A 19,814-nucleotide genomic window follows, 5' to 3' on the forward strand; every position below is an offset into this window, starting at 1 on the left:
CCCTTGATGATAGCAGCAAGCATCTGGTATTCACCTACCTTCTGTTTCTTTGCCCCTCATCTTAGTTATTAAAGACCTTAAAGGCCAGTTTTAAGAGATCCCATTGAGGGGTTCAAGGGCCATCCTCTAACTTCTGTAATTTGCACCAGATGTCGAGTGCGGACTGGGAAATGAAATTCATGTGAAGGACTAGTTGCCCTTCTGTGATAGAGGGTCCAGGGTGGTGTATCTCTGAGGAGCCTCCATGAGGCGTGAGAGGAAGAAAGTGGGATGTAAAGGTAGGTTGCTGGGCGATCACTTTAACCTCTCATAATTTGGGAGGTTATGGACTGCCTTCTTAAGACCCTCTTTGAGGCAAAGGATCATGTGATCCCAGTTTTGTCTACCTGCCCCTTCTGTCTGGTAGTCCCAGTGGGAGTCATGGGAGGGGACAGTCTCATAGCCTAATAGTTGATTGGGGGCTTGCTGATGAACAGAGTTAGCATGGGCCTAGGCATGGGTCCAAATACGTTCCTTCTCCTTGGATTACATGGAGATCATGCCAAGTAAATTCATAGGACTGGGTGAGATACTCAAATTCCTTTCTGTAGTTGGTAGGGTCTGTAGAAAAGGAACCGAGACTTTTAGATACTTGCGATAGGTTTGTTAAGGAAAAAGGGATGTGGACTCAGACAATGCCCTTGACCCCAGCTACCTTCATAAAGGGCATTCTAAGATGGGGGCTGAGGTAGGGAGGGAGCAGGGTGGAAGACTGTCCCAGAACAGATATGCACTGGCGAAGAAAGGGTCGGTGGTTGAAGGAAAATATGGGGGGAGGTGGGGAGAGTGGTGGCACTGAATAGGGAGGGGGCTCTGGTTATGCCCGGGGTACATCCTGGGAATCAGGAGGTTGGGGAGCAGGAGGAGAAGGTGGGGGTGGGTGGGTGTCTGTGGTCGGCAGGATCAAAGGGAGACACACTAGAAGGGTCCTCCAGAGCAGGGGGATCCTTTGGTTTTAAGTAGAGAAGAAATATTTGAGAGGAAGAGCAAGAGTGACAGAGAGTGAGTTGTGACCTGAATGCAAAAATGGCCTGGACATCAGGGATCTCGGACCACTTTTTGTTTGACCAGCAGAAATTATTAAGGTCATTCAGGATGTTAAAATCAAAAGTCCCGTTTTCAGGCCACTTGGATGAATTGTCCAGTTTATACTGAGGCCAAGCGGTGTTGCAGTAGAAAAGAAGGTGCGTTGCTTGAGATCCAGGGCTAAACCCAAGGTCTGGAGGCTTTTTAGAAGAAAGCCTAGAGGCGTTGTCTTGGGGATGGCTGACTGAGAGTTCCCCATGTATGGGGAGCCAGCGTCTAGCCCTCTACAAGGAGGGAACGGACCCCTTGTAGCCATTTTATCTATCGGATACCCCTTCTTCCAGATTCCTTCTGCTCTAATACAATCAGCATTTTGCCGCCAGAGTAATAGTCTACCCTTATTGTTTGGACCGTTTCATTGTTATTTATAAAACCTTCAGTGCTTTCTTGTTATTAACTGTAGTGAATAATATGCTTCAGCTTGTTTCCAAGGTTCTATGTTAACATCTGCAAATATTTATTGAACTTCTCTATGTCATAAGTCTTCCTTGAGGGTATTAATTTCTGATTTTACCTTTGAAGACTAATAGCAATTGATCAGGCTGAGTGTGTTTGTGTGTGTGTACACATGCATGTATACATGTACATGTGCATGTACATGGGTGTACACACATGCAAATTTGTGTGTGTTTGTATGTGTTGGAAACAGTGATGCAGAGAAGAGAGGCAATTTCTGGTTGAGGGGTAGGGTGAGTGAAAAAGCATGGCAGTGGAAACCTTTGTGGTGTGTGAAGAAGACTACAGGAGTTAGGTGTTCAGGGATGGGTTAGAGAAGACTGCAGCCCATGGTAAGGAGCTTGGCTGTGATTTTTCAGGTCAGTGGTTGTGAAAAAGTTGCTGGAGTTCTAGGGCTTCTGTGGAGTCTTTGGGAAGGGAAAAAGAAGAGCTGTGGACCTGAAAGGTTTTAAGGAGAGGAGGGAAATGGTACGAATTGTTTCTTAGATTGACTACGTGGGCAGCTCTATGAAGGGTGAACGTGATGGGAGGGTCAAGTTTGATGGCAGGAGGCCTGTGGGGAGCAGTGAAGGGTAGAAACAAAAATGGAATAGAAACAGTTCTTAGAAGGTGAGATTGATAGAACTTGGCCACAGAAAATGAATATGATGTGATGGAGAAAGAAATGGAGACAAGGGCAACCCACATGTTTCTGGCTTAGAAAGAGGAGGGTAAGTATATCAGGAGAGGAAGATGAGCTAGCTTTCAGACAGGCTGCATCAGAGGTGCACTGTGGCTGCCCCATGACTCGCCTTATTCCCTCCTACTTCATACCAGAACATATTCCCCTGCTCATAGCTCTGTTCTCACCCAGCCCTTTTAGTCCATGCCCATTCCTGTGAAAGGGCAGTGCCTCCCTCTGACACTCTGAAAATCCTATCTGCCCACCTGGATCCTACTCAGTCTCTTTCTCCCCCACCCCACACAGCCTCTTATTACCTCAGCCTTGCTTACTGATCCCTCCTCCATACTCCTCCAGTATTTAAGATTTCCAACAATTGATTTATTGCTATTAAGGATTATTTGATATTGTTTGATCTATTTCAAATGTGTTCATCTTATTTTCTAAAGAAGAAGCAGTGGAGAGGGGAGGGGCACAAAGAAAATCAGATAGAGGTGATGGAGGATGATTTGACTTTGAGTGAGGGGTATGCAGCATAATCAAAGGTCAAAATAATCTGGAGATGTTTTCCCGGAACATATGTACCCTGATTTAGCAATGTCACTGCATTAAAATTAATAAAAATAAGATTTAAAAAAAAAAAAAAAAGGAAAAAAATAAGAAGAAGCAAGTTTCTTAATGATAGAGGCCTCATATTACTCTGTATCTCCATAACATCTAGCGTGGTTCTAAGAATACAGCTGGTTGCTCAGTGACATCACAGAATCATAGAACATTAGCACTTGAGGTGGTGGTTTTCAAACTTGATTCTGTATAAGAGACATCACAGGAATACATTAAAATTCAGGTATTTGCTCCATGGGTGGTTCTGATACAGATGGCTTTTAAAAAGTACTTAGAGAAACTCTGGTTTAAAAGAAGCTTAAAAATCAACTTAATCTAACTCTACCACTTTACAGAGAGGATACTAAGATGTGGAGAGCCAGTATGTAACCACTTTCTTAGGTTGTCTAGTGGCAGAACCAGGACAGGAACCCAAGACCTTGACCCTGGCTCAGTGATGTTTCCCAGCACCTACCTACACACTGCTTCCACCTTACTGAAAACATGTCTTTCTAAAAGCTTGAAATCCTCTTAAAAGAATAAGGCAACATTTCATTTCACTTAAAGTTCAAACACTCCCAGAATGAATGAGCTATTTTTAGACACACCTGTCATCTTTGTCCTCTCGGAATTTCCATCGTCAGGTATGAGGAGAAAGAGTACCACCTTATTACCCAGCTTTAAGAGAATCCTAGAGGAAAAATGTAGGCTGTGGTTTGATTAATTAGGTTCCCTTTTAGTAGCATATTTCCTGCCAAAGGAAATACCTGAGTGATGATAAACTGAGCCTAATTTTATACAATTTATGTTTTCACATTCCTTGTAAAAGCATGTGAATAATGAAAAGGAAATATAATTTCAGCGGTACCTAAATCTAAATGCCTATGTTAAGTGTGTGTGGGTGGTTTGGCTGGTTTTGGCTAGACAGGTTGGTTTTCCGTGGTATCATAGAGTATTAAGGAGAGAAATGCTGAATGTCATTTCAAGTCACTCATATTCTGTATCCACTCTTTAAAAAAAATTAATTCAATGACTGGGATCCATTTATGGTAGGCCTTCAGTCTGCCAGCAAATCGAAAATGGCTCCAGATGAAAAAGCGTGGACTGTGTAAGGTAAGTGCAGCGATGAAAAGACTCCCCATGTTTCATCTTTCCCATTGCTTTCCGTTCTCAGTGCCAAACACAAACTGATCTCTTTTTTTTAACCCCTGTAAATCACATCACTTATTTTTTTAAGTGAGAAGCGGAGTCCAGGCGGTGGGGGTGGGGGGGGGGGTGCAGACAGACTCCTGCATACACCCGACTGGGATCCACTGGCATGCCCACCTGGGGTCATTACTCTGTTGCAATTTGAGCCAGTCTAGCGCCTGAGGTGGAGGCCATGGGGTGGTCCTCAGCACCATGGGCCAACTTGCTCCAGGTGGAGACTTGGCTGCAGAAGGGGAAGAGAGAGAGAGAGAGAGAAGGGAGAGGGAGAAGGATGGAGAAGCAAATGCTTTGTATGTGAAATGGTTACTTCTCCTGTGTATCTGGGACATCACATCACTTTTTTTTTTAATAAATTTTTATTAATGTTAATGGGGTGACATTAATAAATAAAGGTACATATATTCAAAGAAAACATGTCCAGGTTATCTTGTCATTCAATTATGTTGCATACCCATCTCCCAGAGTCAGATTGTCCTCCGTCACCTTCTATCTAGTTTTCTTTGTGCTCCTCCCCCTCCCCCTCCCCCTCCCCTTCCCCTCTCCCTCCTTCCCTCCCGCATCCTCCCTCCCCCCACCCCTGGTAACCACCACACTCTTGTCCATGTCTCTTAGTCTTGTTTTTATGTCCCACCAATGTATGGAATCATGTAGTTCTTGTTTTTTTCTGATTTACTTATTTTACTCCGTATAATGTTATCAAGATCCCACAATTTTGTTGTAAATGATCCGATGTCATCATTTCTTATGGCTGAGTAGTATTCCATAGTGTATATGTGCCACATCTTCTTTATCCAGTCTTCTATTGAAGGGCTTTTTGGGTGTTTCCATGTCTTGGCCACTGTGAACAATGCTGCAACGAACATGGGACTACATGTGTCTTTACGTATCAATGTTTCTGAGTTTTGGGGGTATATACCCAGTAGAGGGATTGCTGGGTCATAAGGTAGTTCTATTTTCAATTTTTTGAGGAACCACCATACTTTCTTCCATAATGGTTGTACAGTCCCCCCAACAGTGAATGAGAGTTCCTTTTTCTCCACAGCCTCTTCAACACTTGCTATTACCTGTCTTGTTGATAATAGCTAATCTAACAGGTGTGAGGTGGTATCTCATTGTAGTTTTGATTTGCATTTCTCTAATAACTATTGAAGATGAGCATCTTTTCATATATCTGTTGGCCATTTGTATTTCTTCCTGGGAGAAGTGTCTGTTCATGTCCTCTTCCTATTTTTTATTGGATTGTTTGTTTGTTTGTTGTTGAGTTCTTTGTAAATTTTGGATATTAGGCCCTTATCTGAGCTGTTGTTTGAAAATAACATTTCCCATTTAGTTGGCTGTCTGTTTATTTTGTTCTCAGTTTCTCTTGCTGAGCAAAAACTTCTTAGTCTGATGTAGTCCCATTCATTTATCTTTGCCTTCACTTCTCTTGCCTTTGGAGTCAAATTCATAAAATGTTCTTTAAAACCCAGGTCATGAGTTTAGTACCTATGTCTTCTTTTATGTTCTTTATTGTTTCAGGTCTTATATTTAGGATTTTGATCCATTTTGAATTAATTTTAGTATACGGGGACAAGCTGTAGTCGAGTTTCATTCTTTTGCATGTGGCTTTCCAGTTTTCCCAGCACTGTTTGTTGAGAGGTTTTCTCCATTGTGTGTTGTTGACCCCTTTATCAAAAATTATTTGACCATACATATGTGGTTTTATTTCTGGGCTTTCTATTCTGTTCCATTGGTCTGAGTGTCTATTTTTCTGCCAATACCATGCTGTTTTGATTGTCGTGGCCCTATAATATAGCTTGAAGTCAGGTATTGTAATGCCCCCAGCTTCATTCTTTTTTCCTTAGGATTGCTTTGGCTATTCGGGGTTTTTTATAGTTCCATATAAATCTGATGATTTTTTGTTCCATTTCTTTAAAAAATGTCATAGGACTTTTGATGGGAATTGTATTAAATTTATAAAATTGGTTTGGGTAATATGGCCATTTTGATTATATTTATTCTTCCTATCCAAAAACAAGGAATATTTTCCCATCTCATTGTGTCTTTTTCGATTTCTCTAAACAATGCTTTGTAGTTTTCATTATATAGGTCCTTTACATTCTTTGTTATGTTTATTTCTAGGTATTTTATTTTTTGTTGCAATCGTGAAGGGGATTATTTTTTTCAGTTTGTTTTCTAATATTTCATTGTTAGCATATAGAAAGGCTATGGACTTTTGTATGTTAATTTTGTATCCTGCGACCTTACTGAATTGGTTTATTGTTTCTAGTAATCTTTTTGTGGAGTCCTTCGGGTTTTCGATGTATAGGATCATATCATCTACAAAAAGCGATACCTTTACTTTTTCTTTTCCGATATGGATGCCTTTTATTTCTTTCTCTTGTCTGATTGCTCTGGCCAGAACTTCTAGCACCACATTAAATAAGAGTGGAGAGAGTGGACAACCCTGTCTTGTTCCTGATTTAAGGTGGAAAGTCCTCAGTTTTCTGCTATTTAATATGATGTTGGCTGATGTTTTATCATATATGGCCTTTATCATGTTGAGATATTTTCCTTCTATAGCCATTTTGTTGAGTGTCTTAAACATGAAGTTGTATTGTATTTTATCAAATGCCTTTTCTGCATCTATTGATAAGATCATGTGGTTTTTGTTCTTTGTTTTGTTGATATGGTGTATTATGTTAACTGTTTTACATATATTGAACCATCCTTGAGATTCTGGGATGAATCCCACTTGATCATGATGTATTATTTTTTTTAATATGTTGTTGTATTTGATTTGCCAGTATTTTGTTTAGTATTTTAGCATCTGTATTCATTAGAGATATTGGGCTGTAGTTTTCTCTTTCTGTGCCATCCTTGCCAGGTTTTGGTATGAGGGTTATGTTGGCCTCATCAAATGTGTTTGGAAGTATTGCTTCTTCTTCAATTTTTTGGAAGACTTTGAGTAGAACAGAAACCAAGTCTTCTTTGAATGTTTGATAGAATTCACTAGTATAACCGTCTGGGCCTGGACTTTTATTTTTGGGGAGGTTTTTAATAGTTTTTTCTATTTCCTCCCTGCTAATTGGTCTGTTTAGGCTTTCTGCTTTTTCATGACTCAGTCTAGGAAGGTTGTATTGTTCTAGGAATTTATCCATTTCTTCTAGGTTGTTGAATTTGGTGGCATATAGTTTTTCATAGTATTCTACAATAATTCTTTGTATATCTATGTTGTCTGTGGTGATTTCTCCTCTTTCATTAAGGATTTTATTTATATGAGTCCTTTCTTTTTTTTCCTTGGTGAGTCTTGCCAAGGGTTTGTCAATTTTGTTAATCTTTTCAAAGAACCAGCTCCTTGTTTTATTAATTTTTTCCATAGTTTTTCTGTTCTCTATTTCATTTATTTCTGCTCTGATTTTTATTATTTTCTTTCTTCGGCTGGTTTTGGGTTGTCTTTGTTCTTCTTTTTCTAGTTCCCTTAAGATGTGAAGTTAAATGGTTCACTTGGGCTCTCTCTTGTTTGTTCATATAGACCTGAAGTGATCTGAACTTTCCTCTTATTACTGCTTTTGCTGCATCCCAGAGATTCTGATATGTCGTATTGTCATTTTCATTTGTCTGTATATATCTTTTGATCTCGGCGTTTATTTCTTCTTTGACCCATTCATTTTTTAAAAGTATTTTGTTTAGTTTCCACATTTTTATGGGTTTTCCCCCTCTATTTTGCAGTTGAATTCTAGTTTAAAGGCTTTATGATCAGAAATTATGCTTGGTACAATTTCAATTTTTCTGAATTTGCTGATGTTATCTTTGTGGCCCAACATATGGTCAATTCTTGAGAATGTTCCAGGTACACTAGAGAAAAATGTATACTATGTCGCTTTGGGATGAAGTGTCCTGTAGATGTCTATCATATCCAGGTGCTCTAGTGTTTCGTTTAAGGCCAATATATCTTTATTGATTCTCTGTTTAGATGACCAATCTAGAGCCGTCAGCGGTGTATTGAGGTCTCCAAGTATGATTGTATTTTTGTCAGTTTTTGTTTTTAGGTCAATAAGTAGCTGTCATATATTTTGGTGCTCCTTGGTTTGGTGCATATATATTAAGGATTGTTATGTCTTCTTGATTCAGTGTCCCCTTAATCATTATGAAATGACCATTTTTGTCTCTGAGTACTTTTTCTGTCTTGTAGTCAGCATTATTAGATGAGTATTGCTACACCTGCTTTTTTTTGGATGTTATTTGCTTGGAGTATTGTTTTCCAGCCTTTCACTTTGAATTTGTTTTTATCCTTGTTGCTTAGATGTGTTTCTTGTAGGCAGCATATAGTTGGATTTTCTTTTTTAATCCATTCTGCTACTCTGTGTCTTTTTATTGGTAAGTTTAATCCATTTACATTTAGTGTAATTATTGACACTTGTGGGTTCCCTATTGCCATTTTATAAATTGCTTTCTGTTAGTTTTGTATCTTGTTTGATTCTTCTCTTTTGTTTCTCTATCCTTTGTTTTTGTTTGTTTGTATTCCATACTTCTTTCTTCTGTTGCTACCTTTTTATAGTCATGTGCTTCTGTGGTGGTTTTTTCAAGTATGGTTACCATTAAGTATTGAAAAGGTACCTACCATATTCATGGTAGTACCCTATCTTATGAGTGTTTCTGCACTTCATCGTCCTTTGCTATTTTTAATCTCCATCCTCTCCCCCCCCCTTTTTTTCTTTTGTTGTCACAGTTTAAATTTGGTTTTATTGTGTTCTTGGTAGAGCTGTTACTTGTGGTTTTGTTTTGTTTTGTTCTTTGAATCTGATTGGATAACCCCCTTTAGTATTTCCTGGAGTGGGGGCTTTCTGATGATAAATTTCCTCATCTTTTCTGCATTTGTGAATGTTTTTCTTTCTCCTTTGTACTTGAAGTATAGCTTTGATGGGTATAGTATTCTTGGCTGAAAGTTCCTCTCTTTCTGGGCTTTAAATATTTGGGTCCACTCTCTTCTAGCTTGTAGAGTTTCTGCGGAGAAATCTGATGATAATCTAATGGGCCTTCCTTTATATGTTGTATTCTTCTTTTCCCTGGCTGCCTTGAGAATTTTTTCTTTGTCGTTGGTTTGTGCCATCTTCATTATGATGTGCCTTGGAGTAGGTTTGTTGGAGTTAAGATAACTCAAAGTTCTGTTTGCTTCTTGAATTTGAGGCTTTAGTTCTTTCCACAGGCTTGGGAAGTTCTCATCTATTATTTGTTTGAGTATATTCTCCATTCCATTTTCGCTCTCTTTTCCCTCTGATAAACCTATTATTCTTATGTTATTCTTTTTGATGGAGTCAGACAATTCCTGTAGGGCTTTCTTGTTTTTTTTTTATTTTTGAGTCTCTTTCTTCTTCTCTCTGTTGTGCCTCTAGTTGCTTGTCTTCTATTTCACTAATCCTACCTTCTATCTGGCCTGTTCTATTAGCTAAGCTTGTTACCTCGTTTTTCAGCTCATGAATTGAGTTTTTCATATCTGTTTGATTTGTTTTTAGAGTTTCAATTTCCTTACTAATATATTCTTTGTGTTCATTGAGTTGTTTTCTGAGCTTCCTAAATTGCCTTTTTGTGTTTTCTTGCATATCTCTGAGTATTTTTAGTATTTCTATTTTAAATTCTTTGTCATTTAGCTCCAAGGTTTCCAATATATTAAATTTTTTCTCTATAGATTTTTCCACATCTATTTGTGTTACTTCTCTATCTTTTGTATCCATGATATTCGATTTCCTTTTTTTAATGGCATCTTAGGGTGGTCTTGTTGATAGTACTAATGAGAATTAATAAAGAATAAAAAGTAAAAAAAAAAAGTAAAAGAAAAAAAAAGGAAAAATAATTTGGGGAAAAAAAAACCACAATAAAACCCCAATGATAATTTATTATTTCCCTCCCCCTTTTCTTTCTTCTCTTCCCCTCTCTCCCCTCCTCCTTAAGAAAATGTCGTGATGACCTGTGAATTATATTATGCTAAATGGAACAAAATTGCCTATAATGGAGGGCCTGAGTTGGGGGGAAGTGTTCAAGGGGCAAAAAAGGAAGTAGGGACCTACAAAATGCAAAAAAGGAAAAAATCTTGGTCAAGTATTAAATGATTTGCTTGTAAGTGATGGTCGACTAAGAGATAATGAGAGGGATAAGACGGAAACAGAAAAAAGGAGAAAAAGAACTATTGTATTAAGTGGAGCAAAGACTAAATAGAATGGAGATCCTGGGTTGGGAGGAATGCTAATGAGTTAAAAAGCAAAGTAAAAAACACCCAAAATTCCACAGAAAAAAATCAATTTAAGTCCCAAATTAAATAATTTGTTCATGATTGAGGATTGAATGAGAGGAAATGTAAAAGGAGAAAAGAAGAAAGTAATGGAAAGGGAGAAATAAGAAAAAGGGGGAAAGAAAGGAAGGAAAAAAAGGGAAAGAAAAAAAAACAGAGAGAGAGTGTTAAGGGTTTTGGAGTGTAACCATCATGGAGAGTAAGGAAGAAGAAAAGAAATAAAATGTAACACTCATGGGTAGTGTAGTTTAAGAAAAAGGAAGAATAAGATGGGAAGAGAATAAAAGGACCAAGGTGGAGGAAATAGAAATAATAATAATAAAGGCCAGACAATGAAAGAAACAAAAAAATATAGTGGAACAAGTTATAAAGTCTGTGGATTTTTCTTGATTTTTGAGAGGTTAAGTTCTTCCTTTTTCTTTCCTCTCCCTCTTCCTGGTTGGTGACTCTGTACCCCAGACTCTGCCCCTGTGTCACGCTTAGGTCGTTGGTAGTCAAGGCTTGTTAGCGTTTGCAGGCTCCGACAATGAGAGAGTCTGTTTTCCCGGAGCCTCTCTCCTAGTCTCCCCTTCCTGAATTAGCAGCCTCGTGATCCAGCTATGAGGCTGCCGCTGCCTCTGCCTGGGGAGTAAGAGGCTCAAAGAGCTGGCAAATCCCCACTCTAACCCCACTCAATGCAGGGCTCTGGGTAAGGCTCTGGCACTCAGAGCCGCCAGCGTAATCAGGCAGGGCTGGGAGCCAATTGCTCTCAAGGTGACTTTCAATGAGCCTCCAGGCCTGTTCAGCACGCCTAGCACTCTGTGGGACCACTTTCCCCAGGCTTTCCACACTTTGTAACCTGTTTTGGTGGGAAGAAGATGCCCTAGTCTCTGCCTGCAGTACAGGTCTTAACATCTGCCAAATCCCTCTCTTTAGTGTATATCCCTGAATATGAAAGCTCTGTCAATTAGAAGTTACCCCCACCCCTTTAGCAAGAGGCACTCAAGAATATCATGCCTCTTGTCTTGGATCGCTGAACTGAGAGAGATCTTGTCAATTAGAGCTGCGTAGGTCAGTTGGGAGGTGAGCAGACTGTGGGTTAAGCTAGTTTCAGTGATTGGATCCACAGATGTGCTCCAGGATGGACTGCAAGCTGCCCGTATGCCCCTCCCCCGACGCTTGATTGTTAGCTTGAATGGCTGGGTGAGATGCCCCGCCCGCGGAGAGAAGCTCGGGCATTGGGAAGTTCGCTTTGGCACAGTCCTTGATTGCCGCTCGCGGTTGGGGTGCTCTGGGTGTGCGGGTGAGTGGGGTGCTCTGGGCACGCGGGCGAGTGGGGTGATCTGGGCGCGCCTGTGGCTGGGGACGCCGGCGGGCGGCTGCTCAGGGTGCGCGGGCTGTTGCTCCTGGAGTGCGGGCGGGCAGTTGCTCGCGTGGGCTAACTCACCACAGGCACACTCCCTCCTCGGCTTGAATGAACATCTTTGCCGCAGTTAGCTTCCTCCACACCCTCAGCTCCCTCCTGACTCTCAGTTCCAAGTGAAAGCAGCCCTTTCGCCTTCAGTGTGTGTGGAACTCCTGGATGCTCCAAGGATAGATTTTTCTGCCTGTAGTTGATGAATTTGTTGAAATTTTGGGGAGATCTGTCGGACGCACTGCTCACAGCACCATTTCCGTGACCTCACTTCATCATCACTTTTTTTTAATTAGCAATGGCTATTTTAAAAAATTGATAATGTTATAAAAAGATATTGGGGGAATGCTGATGACATAACGTACATGGATTTTAGTACAACTTTGTCAGAATTCTCATAAATTCTTTCAGGGCAATATAAAGAAAAGTTAGTTAGATGTAATTATCAAAAGGGTTCATAGATGCTTGGAAAAACTGAAGCCAAAGTGATCGTCAATAATGTACTTTTTCCGCCTGATCAGGTGGTGGTGCAGTGGATAGAACATCAGACTGGGATGTGGAGGACCCAGGTTTGAGACTCCGAGGTCGCCAGCTTGAGCGCGGGCTCATCTGGCTTGAGCAGAAAAGCTCACCAGGTTGTACCCAAGGTCGCTGGCTCAAGGAAGGGGTTACTTCATCTGCTGAAGGCCTGCGGTCAAGGCATATATTAGAAAGCAATCAATAAACAACTAAGGTGTCGCAACGAAAAACTGATGATTGATGCTTCTCATCTCTCTCTGTTCCTGTCTGTCCCTGTCTATCCCTCTCTCTGACTCTCTCAGTTGCTGTAAAAAAAAAAAATAATCCAGAGCTCCTTTAAAAAAATAATGTACTGTTTCCTGGGGCAGTTCTCATGTGCCACTAGGCGGGATCTACCCTCGGACTGTTGACTATTTTTCATCAGTGATGGGGTGAAAATTACAAGGATGTGGATGCTTGTTCAATAGAGAGATAATGTTTGATTAACTAGTGCTGTCAAAAATTGAAACCGTCTGCCCTAAAAAGCAGTGTGTGCTGGAAATGTTTAAGCAGCGCCTTTATAGCCATCTGTTGGAGATGCTTTAGAGGGGACTCTTGCTTGGGAGGGAGATTGAACTAAATTATGTTTAAATTCTTTCCTAACCCCACGATTCTATTAGTGTATCATATTTTGGCTCTAAGATGATGAGTAAAATTTCTTTCTTGGAATTGGTTGTAAATCCCTGACTTACAGAGTTGGAAACCTGGAGCTACTCAGGCCCCCTGAGAACTGGGGTGCTGTGCCAGGGAGACTTATGTTCATGGGAGAAACATGCCTGCACACATGTGAGACCTTCAAAGAAGTGAATATAAGCAAGAAAATACTTCAACTTTCCTTCAGGCACACTGATTTTGTCTTTGAAGGACTAACTATAAGTAGATGATAGAGAAAGGAAGACGAAAATAGACAAAGAATGCTCAATGAAGCTAATTTCCTTTTGGCCAGATATCTTTTGCTGAGTGGTCTTTGAAGAAGCTTGCTAAGAACCCAGGCTATCTACCCTGAGGCAGGATAAGACAAACCCATCCTTCATGAGGCCGGACAAGGGAATTATCTGATAACTTTTTATAAAATCCACAGAAATAAATTTTTTTTATTTTATAGTGAATCTTCAGCTGGTCACCCCACTAATTGTCTTCCGTGAGATACCTGACTTCATTTGGAAGGAATTTTGGGATTTCTAGCATTAATGATTTCATCTTTTAAGCTTGAATCCAAATGGCATGGGCTTTCTTTTTTTATTTTTTATTTACAGATAAGAGAGAGAGTCAGAGAGAGGGATAGACAGGGACAGACAGGAACGGAGAGAGATGAGTGTTGAATCCACCATGCGTGTGAGTAAACGTTGGAGACTTTCAAGGGTTAGATCTTACTTTATTGGCCAAGTTTAACCTGCGCAGGGCCGAACTCTCTAGGTGTTCGGAGACACTGTACCCACACGGGGTTACAACTGAGAGTCGAGCCTGGCGCTTACAACTAGGTCCTTATATACCCTAAGTGAGTAAGCATTATACAGAAGCAGATGTGGCAATTAGCTATTTGCTAGGGGGTTCGCGCACAACATAGCAACAGGGGAAGAGTTTAGCTTATTGGCGAATTTCAAACATAAACTTCTGATAAGGGTGTCTAACCAATAGAATGCAGGATGTTTGCTCAGCTTTGTGCTGATCTCTTTGTTCTCAGCCTCACAGGGACCCTATCTCTTTGTTCTCAGTCTCACAGGGACCCTATCAGCACTTCCCTATTCCTTCTCCTTCAAGAGTTAGACTCTGGCAGCCACAGCACACCTCTTCGAACCTAACATTCCCCATCTCTTTTGGGCATAAATCAAACCCTTGATTCTTCATCAGTGGGAAGAATGGTATAAGGTTGGGACTCACCATTAACTTTACTACTTCTATTCTTTCTTTAACGAAGGCAAGGAGCTTGTTAAGGATTTTTGGTCCAAAGGCAAGAGCCAATAAGAATAATAGGAGGGGTTCGGCAACTGTGGATATGAGGGTAGTTAACCAAGGAGAGGTCTTGAACATGGAGGCATAACAGCTAGGGCTTTCTTCTTCTAGGTCCCTGTTCCTTAATCTGTTTGTAAGTGTCTTGATATTCTCTCTAATTACTCCAGAGTGGTTAGCATAAAAACAACATTCTTCTCTTAATGCAGCACACACTCCTCCCTGCTTAAGGAGGAGGAGGTCTAGCCCTCTCCTATTCTGAAGGAGGGAGTCTATTTGCTTCTCGAGGTATATTACCTGTTCCTGGAGAAGCGCAGTATCTTTGGAGAAGGTCTTGGATAACTGTCTGAGGGTGAGTTCTCCCTGAATGAGGGATGCTGTCCCTACTGAGGCTGACCCTACAATTGCTATGGTAGCTATGATAGGGATAAGGAGAGGAACTCGTTTCGCCCACCTAGGGGGAGCAACGAGGAATTCGGGGTCTCCCCCATACATATATACCTGTGGAATAATATAAGCACTTACACAAAGCTCAGGATGAGTGGGGACTATACACTTGAAGATACCTTGAGTGCACACAAGCCATAGTTCTTCAGGAGCCTTTTTTATTTTTGGGCCCTGTAAGGTGGCAGGTAGGGTTTCTTGGTTAAGACAATAGTCACTATAATTGGAGTTGTCTAAGGTGAAATTTGCCAGAAGGTAGCAGGTTCCTTTCCCATGGAACTCTGCTAAAGTGAGAGATCCTTCAGAGAAACAATCCTTTATCTGATCCTGGTTCCGGTCCCTCATAAGGGTCACTGTAGTGGGAGCCAGTTCCCCCTCTCTCGAGGTGTTGGCCCCCAGCCCTACATAGAAAGGGGGTATGGGACTAAGGCATAGCCAACAAGACTCTGTAATTCCAGGCTGCATACTGTTAAAGAAGGGAAATACCTTATCCAGTAAATCTAAGGCATACATCTCTTGGTGGTGTGGTCTTTCTAGTAATGGGCTGGGAGTGTAAAAAGGCAATTTATGGTCCTGCTCTCCTGGCTCGACTGGGAAAGAGTCTGCAGTTGGAGTCGTGGTAGCTCCGCTCTGGTCTGGGCCTGTCTTATTGTCCGGGAGCTTTGGTGCTGCCGGAGTGTGTGCTGCAGGGAGGCTGACGGGGTCTAGGTGGCCTGAGTGGCAGCCCGTTTCCTACTCCTTGAAGGAGAGGTCTGTTCTTTGTAGGAAGTTTTCTAATGGTGAAAAAGGTACCAGGATCATGTCCAGTTACATATAATTATAGGCCCCAGGTTTTTCCTGAATTCCAACTTGGGTCTTTAGGCTTCTTAATAGTAATGATAGTAGGGTTACAATTATCTTTAGCACAGTCATCAATCCCAACCATCATTGGGCCTTCTTCCCCCTGATCTAGTTCCTAATCGAAAGAGACTTATATCTGGTCTGGTTTAGGTGACTCCATTGAAATTCACTGACAAGTGTCTCACAACCCCACTTTTCACAAAAATAATCTGAGTGAGACCCGCAATTACGGCGCTGTCCGGAAGGGGGTTCAGGGCAGGCATAGTGTGGAGTATACTATAAAGCCCTATTCTTAACATGGGGTGCACACTTACTACCTGCGGTGTATGAGCTAGGCCAGTCATCTGAGAGCGGGCTCCTGGCTGAATCAGAATGTCTCCAAGCTGCTGCTGAATCACAGAATTTTTCTTCAAAAAACTTTGATAAGTCAGCTTGGAGGGTTATGGGGTTGCTATTATCCCAGGTGTTATTCTGTGCTATAACTGTGCCATCTGCTGTCCTGATTAAAACCCATTCCTGCAACTCCAGTCCCTTGCTGGGTAGACAATAAAAAGTTATCAGTCCTAAGTGGAGGAGGAGGTGAGCTTTAGAGGCTCTCCAGGGGTCTGCTTGACTTGCCATCTTCGAGATCCTTCGTCGGGTGGTTGGGCTGGCTTCACGTGGGAGAGGTGGATCCAGTAGGGCTTCTCAGTTACCTTAACAGCTGTAGGGGTGCTCAGGAGTACCTGGAATGGTCCATTCCATCATGGCTCAAGGTTGCCCTGTCTGTGGTTGAGAATCCATACCCACTGTCCAGGCTCTGGTGACTCCGGCAGCCTGGGGTTGTATTTTCCTTCCAAGCTGGCTGATCTGTGGAGGGTTTGCACTTCACTCCTGATGTGCTGCAGAGCCTGCATAACTGCAGAGGAAGTTATGGTTAGAAACTTCTAATTCCTCTCTGGTCAATCGAGGCACAAGGGGTATGGGCTGTCCAGACAGGATTTCATAAGGGGCCCACTTCTTAAGATAAGGGGTACATCTAGTTCTAAAGAGGGCGAAAGGGAGTAGCTCAACCCAGTTTTCACCAGTCTCCTCCTTTAGTTTAATTATAGTCTCTTTTAGAGTCCTGTTCATTCTTTCTACCTGTCCTGAACTTTGGGGCCTATAAATGCAATGCAATTTCCAATTGATACCTAGCTTAGTAGCTAGTTCTTGAGATATCCTAGAGATGAATGCAGGTCCATTGTCTGATCCTAGGGCTAGGGGAATGCCATATCTAGGTATGATCTCTCTTAATAAGACTTTGCAAACTGTGGAAGCAGCCTCTCCTCGCATGGGGAATGCTTCCACCCGTCCTGAGACGGTGTCTACTAATACTAATAGATACTTATAACCCAACTTCCCAGGGGTCATCTCTGTGAAATCTACTTCCCATAACTCTCCAGGAGCTTTCCCCCGATACCTCACAAAGGGAGGCAACCTTTTGTTCTGGGCATTTACCCTGGCACAGATGCTGCATCTAGAGACAATGGAGTGAACAATATCCCTGATGTTGGGCCTGGAATAATATTTCTTGACAAGTTGTTCTAGCTTATTCTGCCCCAGGTGAGTGCTAGTATGAATATCTCTCACTATTTCCCTTACTATTCCCTGGGGTAAATAGAGCCGGGAGTCAGGAAATTCTATCCATCCCTGCTGATTTTTCTTCCCCTTCAACTGCATCCCTTCCTGCTCTTCTTCTGGGGAATATCTAGGATCTGGAGGTAGTGTTGGCTTAGGCAGCAATGGCAGAAGGCTTTCCTGTGGCCTAGTGGCTGCTTCTCTTGCAGCTGAGTCTGCTAGGTTGTTACCCTTTACAATAGGCGAGTCCCCTCTCTGGTGTCCTTTGCAGTGGATAATGCCAACTTTGGTAGGTAGCCAAATGGCGTTGAGGAGGGCAAGAATTTCACTGCAGTTCTTAATGTCCTTCCCCCCTGCTGTCAGGAGGCCTCTCTCTTTATATATGATTCTGTGAACATGGGCGGTGGCAAATGCATAACGGCTGTCAGTATAGATGTTGGCAACTTTTTCCTTCACTATCTGTAAGGCCCTGGTTAGTCCTATTAGCTCTGCCCTCTGTGCAGATGTCCCTGCGGGCAAGGCTTTCTGCCATAGGACCTCATCTCCCATAGTCACGGCTGCCCCTGCATACCGTTGTCCATCCTTGACAAAACTACTCCCATGAGTAAAGAGAGTCAGGTCTGCCTTTTCGTAGGCCTGATCCCTTAAGTCTGGGCGGGAGCCAGTCACTGTGTCAAGGATTTGCTTGCAACTGTGATCCACTGTGGACTCCGGTATTGGCAACAGGGTCGCTGGGTTCAGGGCTGTTGTTTTGAGGAACTGAACAGACGGAGGGTTCAACAACTGAGCCTGATATTGTGTCAGCCTCGCATTGGATAGCCACCTGTCAGGAGGTGCTCGTAGCACTTGCTCTACGTAATGTTCCCAATTACTTGGATGTCCTGTCCCAAAGTTAACTTACTAGCCTCCTTGACTAGTATTGAGGTGGCAGCAAGTGCCCTCAGACATGCTGGCCATCCCGAGGCTACAGGGTCAAGTTTCTTGGATAGATAGGTGACGGGCCTCTTCCACGGCCCGAGCTCCTGACTCAGTACTCCTAGAGCTACTCCTCTCTTTTCTGCTATAAATAGCTGAAAGGGTTTGCCCATATCCGGCAGGGCCAAAGCTGGGGCAGTCACTAGAGCCTCCTTAAGCACTTGGAATGCTTGCTTTTCCTTATCTGTTCATATGAATTGCTCTTCCTTTCCCCTGGTTAGTTCGTGTAGGGGTCTAGCTAGTTCCGCAAAGCCCAATATCCACAGTCGGCAGTATCCTACTGCACCCAGGAATTCTCGCACCTGCCTCTTGCTGGTAGGCTCGGGGATCTGCAAGACCGTCTGGATTCCCTGCCTGGACAATGTCCTTTGCCCTCCCTGCAAGTTATACCCCAAATAACTTACAGTTTGCGTCACAATCTGGGCCTTCTTGGCGGAGACTCGATACCCCATTCATCCGAGATCTTGTAGCAGGTCCGAGGTAGCTTCCTCACACTCTCCTTCGTCCTTGGCAGCTATGAGGATGTCGTCCAGATACTGGAGCAGTACGATCGATGGATGAGAGGAGCGGAAAGCCTGCAGATCTTTTCTGAGGGCCTCATTAAAAATGCTGGGGGAATTCTTAAACCGTTGTGGTAGTCTGGTCCAAGTGAACTGCCCCACCAGTCCATGTTCTGGGTCATTCCATTCAAAGGCAAAGATCTCTTGGCTCTGAGGTGCCAGGGGAATACAAAAGAAGGCATCCTTCAAATCCAGGACCGAATAATAGGTATGGGTTGGGGGTAATGAGCTCAGTAAGGTATACGGGTTGGGCACCGTGGGATGGATAGTCTCTACCCATGCATTTACCTCCCGCAGGTCCTGCACCGGGTGGTAGTCATGGGTCCCCGGCTTTTGGACGGGGAGTAACGGGGTGTTCCAGGCTGATTGGCATTCTCAGAGTATGCGCTGCAAGTGCCGTGCAATGCCCTGTCTGGCTCGGGCCAGGACCAGGTATTGTCTGACCCTAACAGGGGTGGCAGTGCTCAGCAGCTGCACTAGGACAGGCGGTTGGTGGGTTGCCAAACCTGGTGGGTTGCTTTCTGCCCAAACTTCAGGTACCCTGGCACACAGGGCATCCAGAACTCCTGCTCCTTCCTCCTTACCTCCTTGGATAGTGGCAAGTAAGTATTCCTCAGACAGTGGGACAGTTATCCCCAAGCTGACCTCCGCCTCCTTGTCCCTCGTAGGGCTCTCCTCCCATCGGAAGATAATGGTGGCCTGAAGTTTCTGCAATAAGTCCCTTCCACGTAGTGGGTAAGGGCAGTCTGGAATGACTAGGAAGGATTGGGTAATGGTGCCTCGGCCTAAGTTAGTAATTCTTGCGGTGGCCCATAGATAGGTTTCTGCTTTGCCCGTTGCCCCTACTATTTTGGTAGTTGCCTTCTGAATTTGCCCTTGTGGTTGCTTTAGGACTGAGTAGGTGGCTCCCGTGTCGACTAGAAAGTCTATTGGCTTTCCTTCGACTGTCAAGGTGAACATGGGCTCCTGGGAGCCGACGGGAATGGAGCCCTGGCCCCGTCAGTCTAAGGTTTGGAGCAAGACCTCTGGGCCCTGTTTTGGCCCTTGGCTGTCAGCCTTCAACCTTGGACACTCTCTTTTCCAGTGCTCTTTCTCCTTACAATAGGCACATTGATCTTTGGCTATTCGCTGTCCCTGCCCCTTTTGCTGTCCCCCTTTCCCTTTGGGAGGAAG

General features: G+C 42.9%; 1 protein-coding gene across 11 annotated transcripts in view; it reads left to right on the forward strand.

The window, feature by feature from the left end:
• The window catches only part of TBC1D30 (TBC1 domain family member 30), a 142,151-nt gene that overhangs the window by 101,179 nt on the left and 21,158 nt on the right, over nucleotides 1–19,814 (forward strand). The window lies entirely within an intron of this gene.

This window comes from Saccopteryx leptura, chromosome 2 (assembly GCF_036850995.1).
Source record: "Saccopteryx leptura isolate mSacLep1 chromosome 2, mSacLep1_pri_phased_curated, whole genome shotgun sequence".
Classification (NCBI taxonomy): domain Eukaryota; kingdom Metazoa; phylum Chordata; class Mammalia; order Chiroptera; family Emballonuridae; genus Saccopteryx; species Saccopteryx leptura.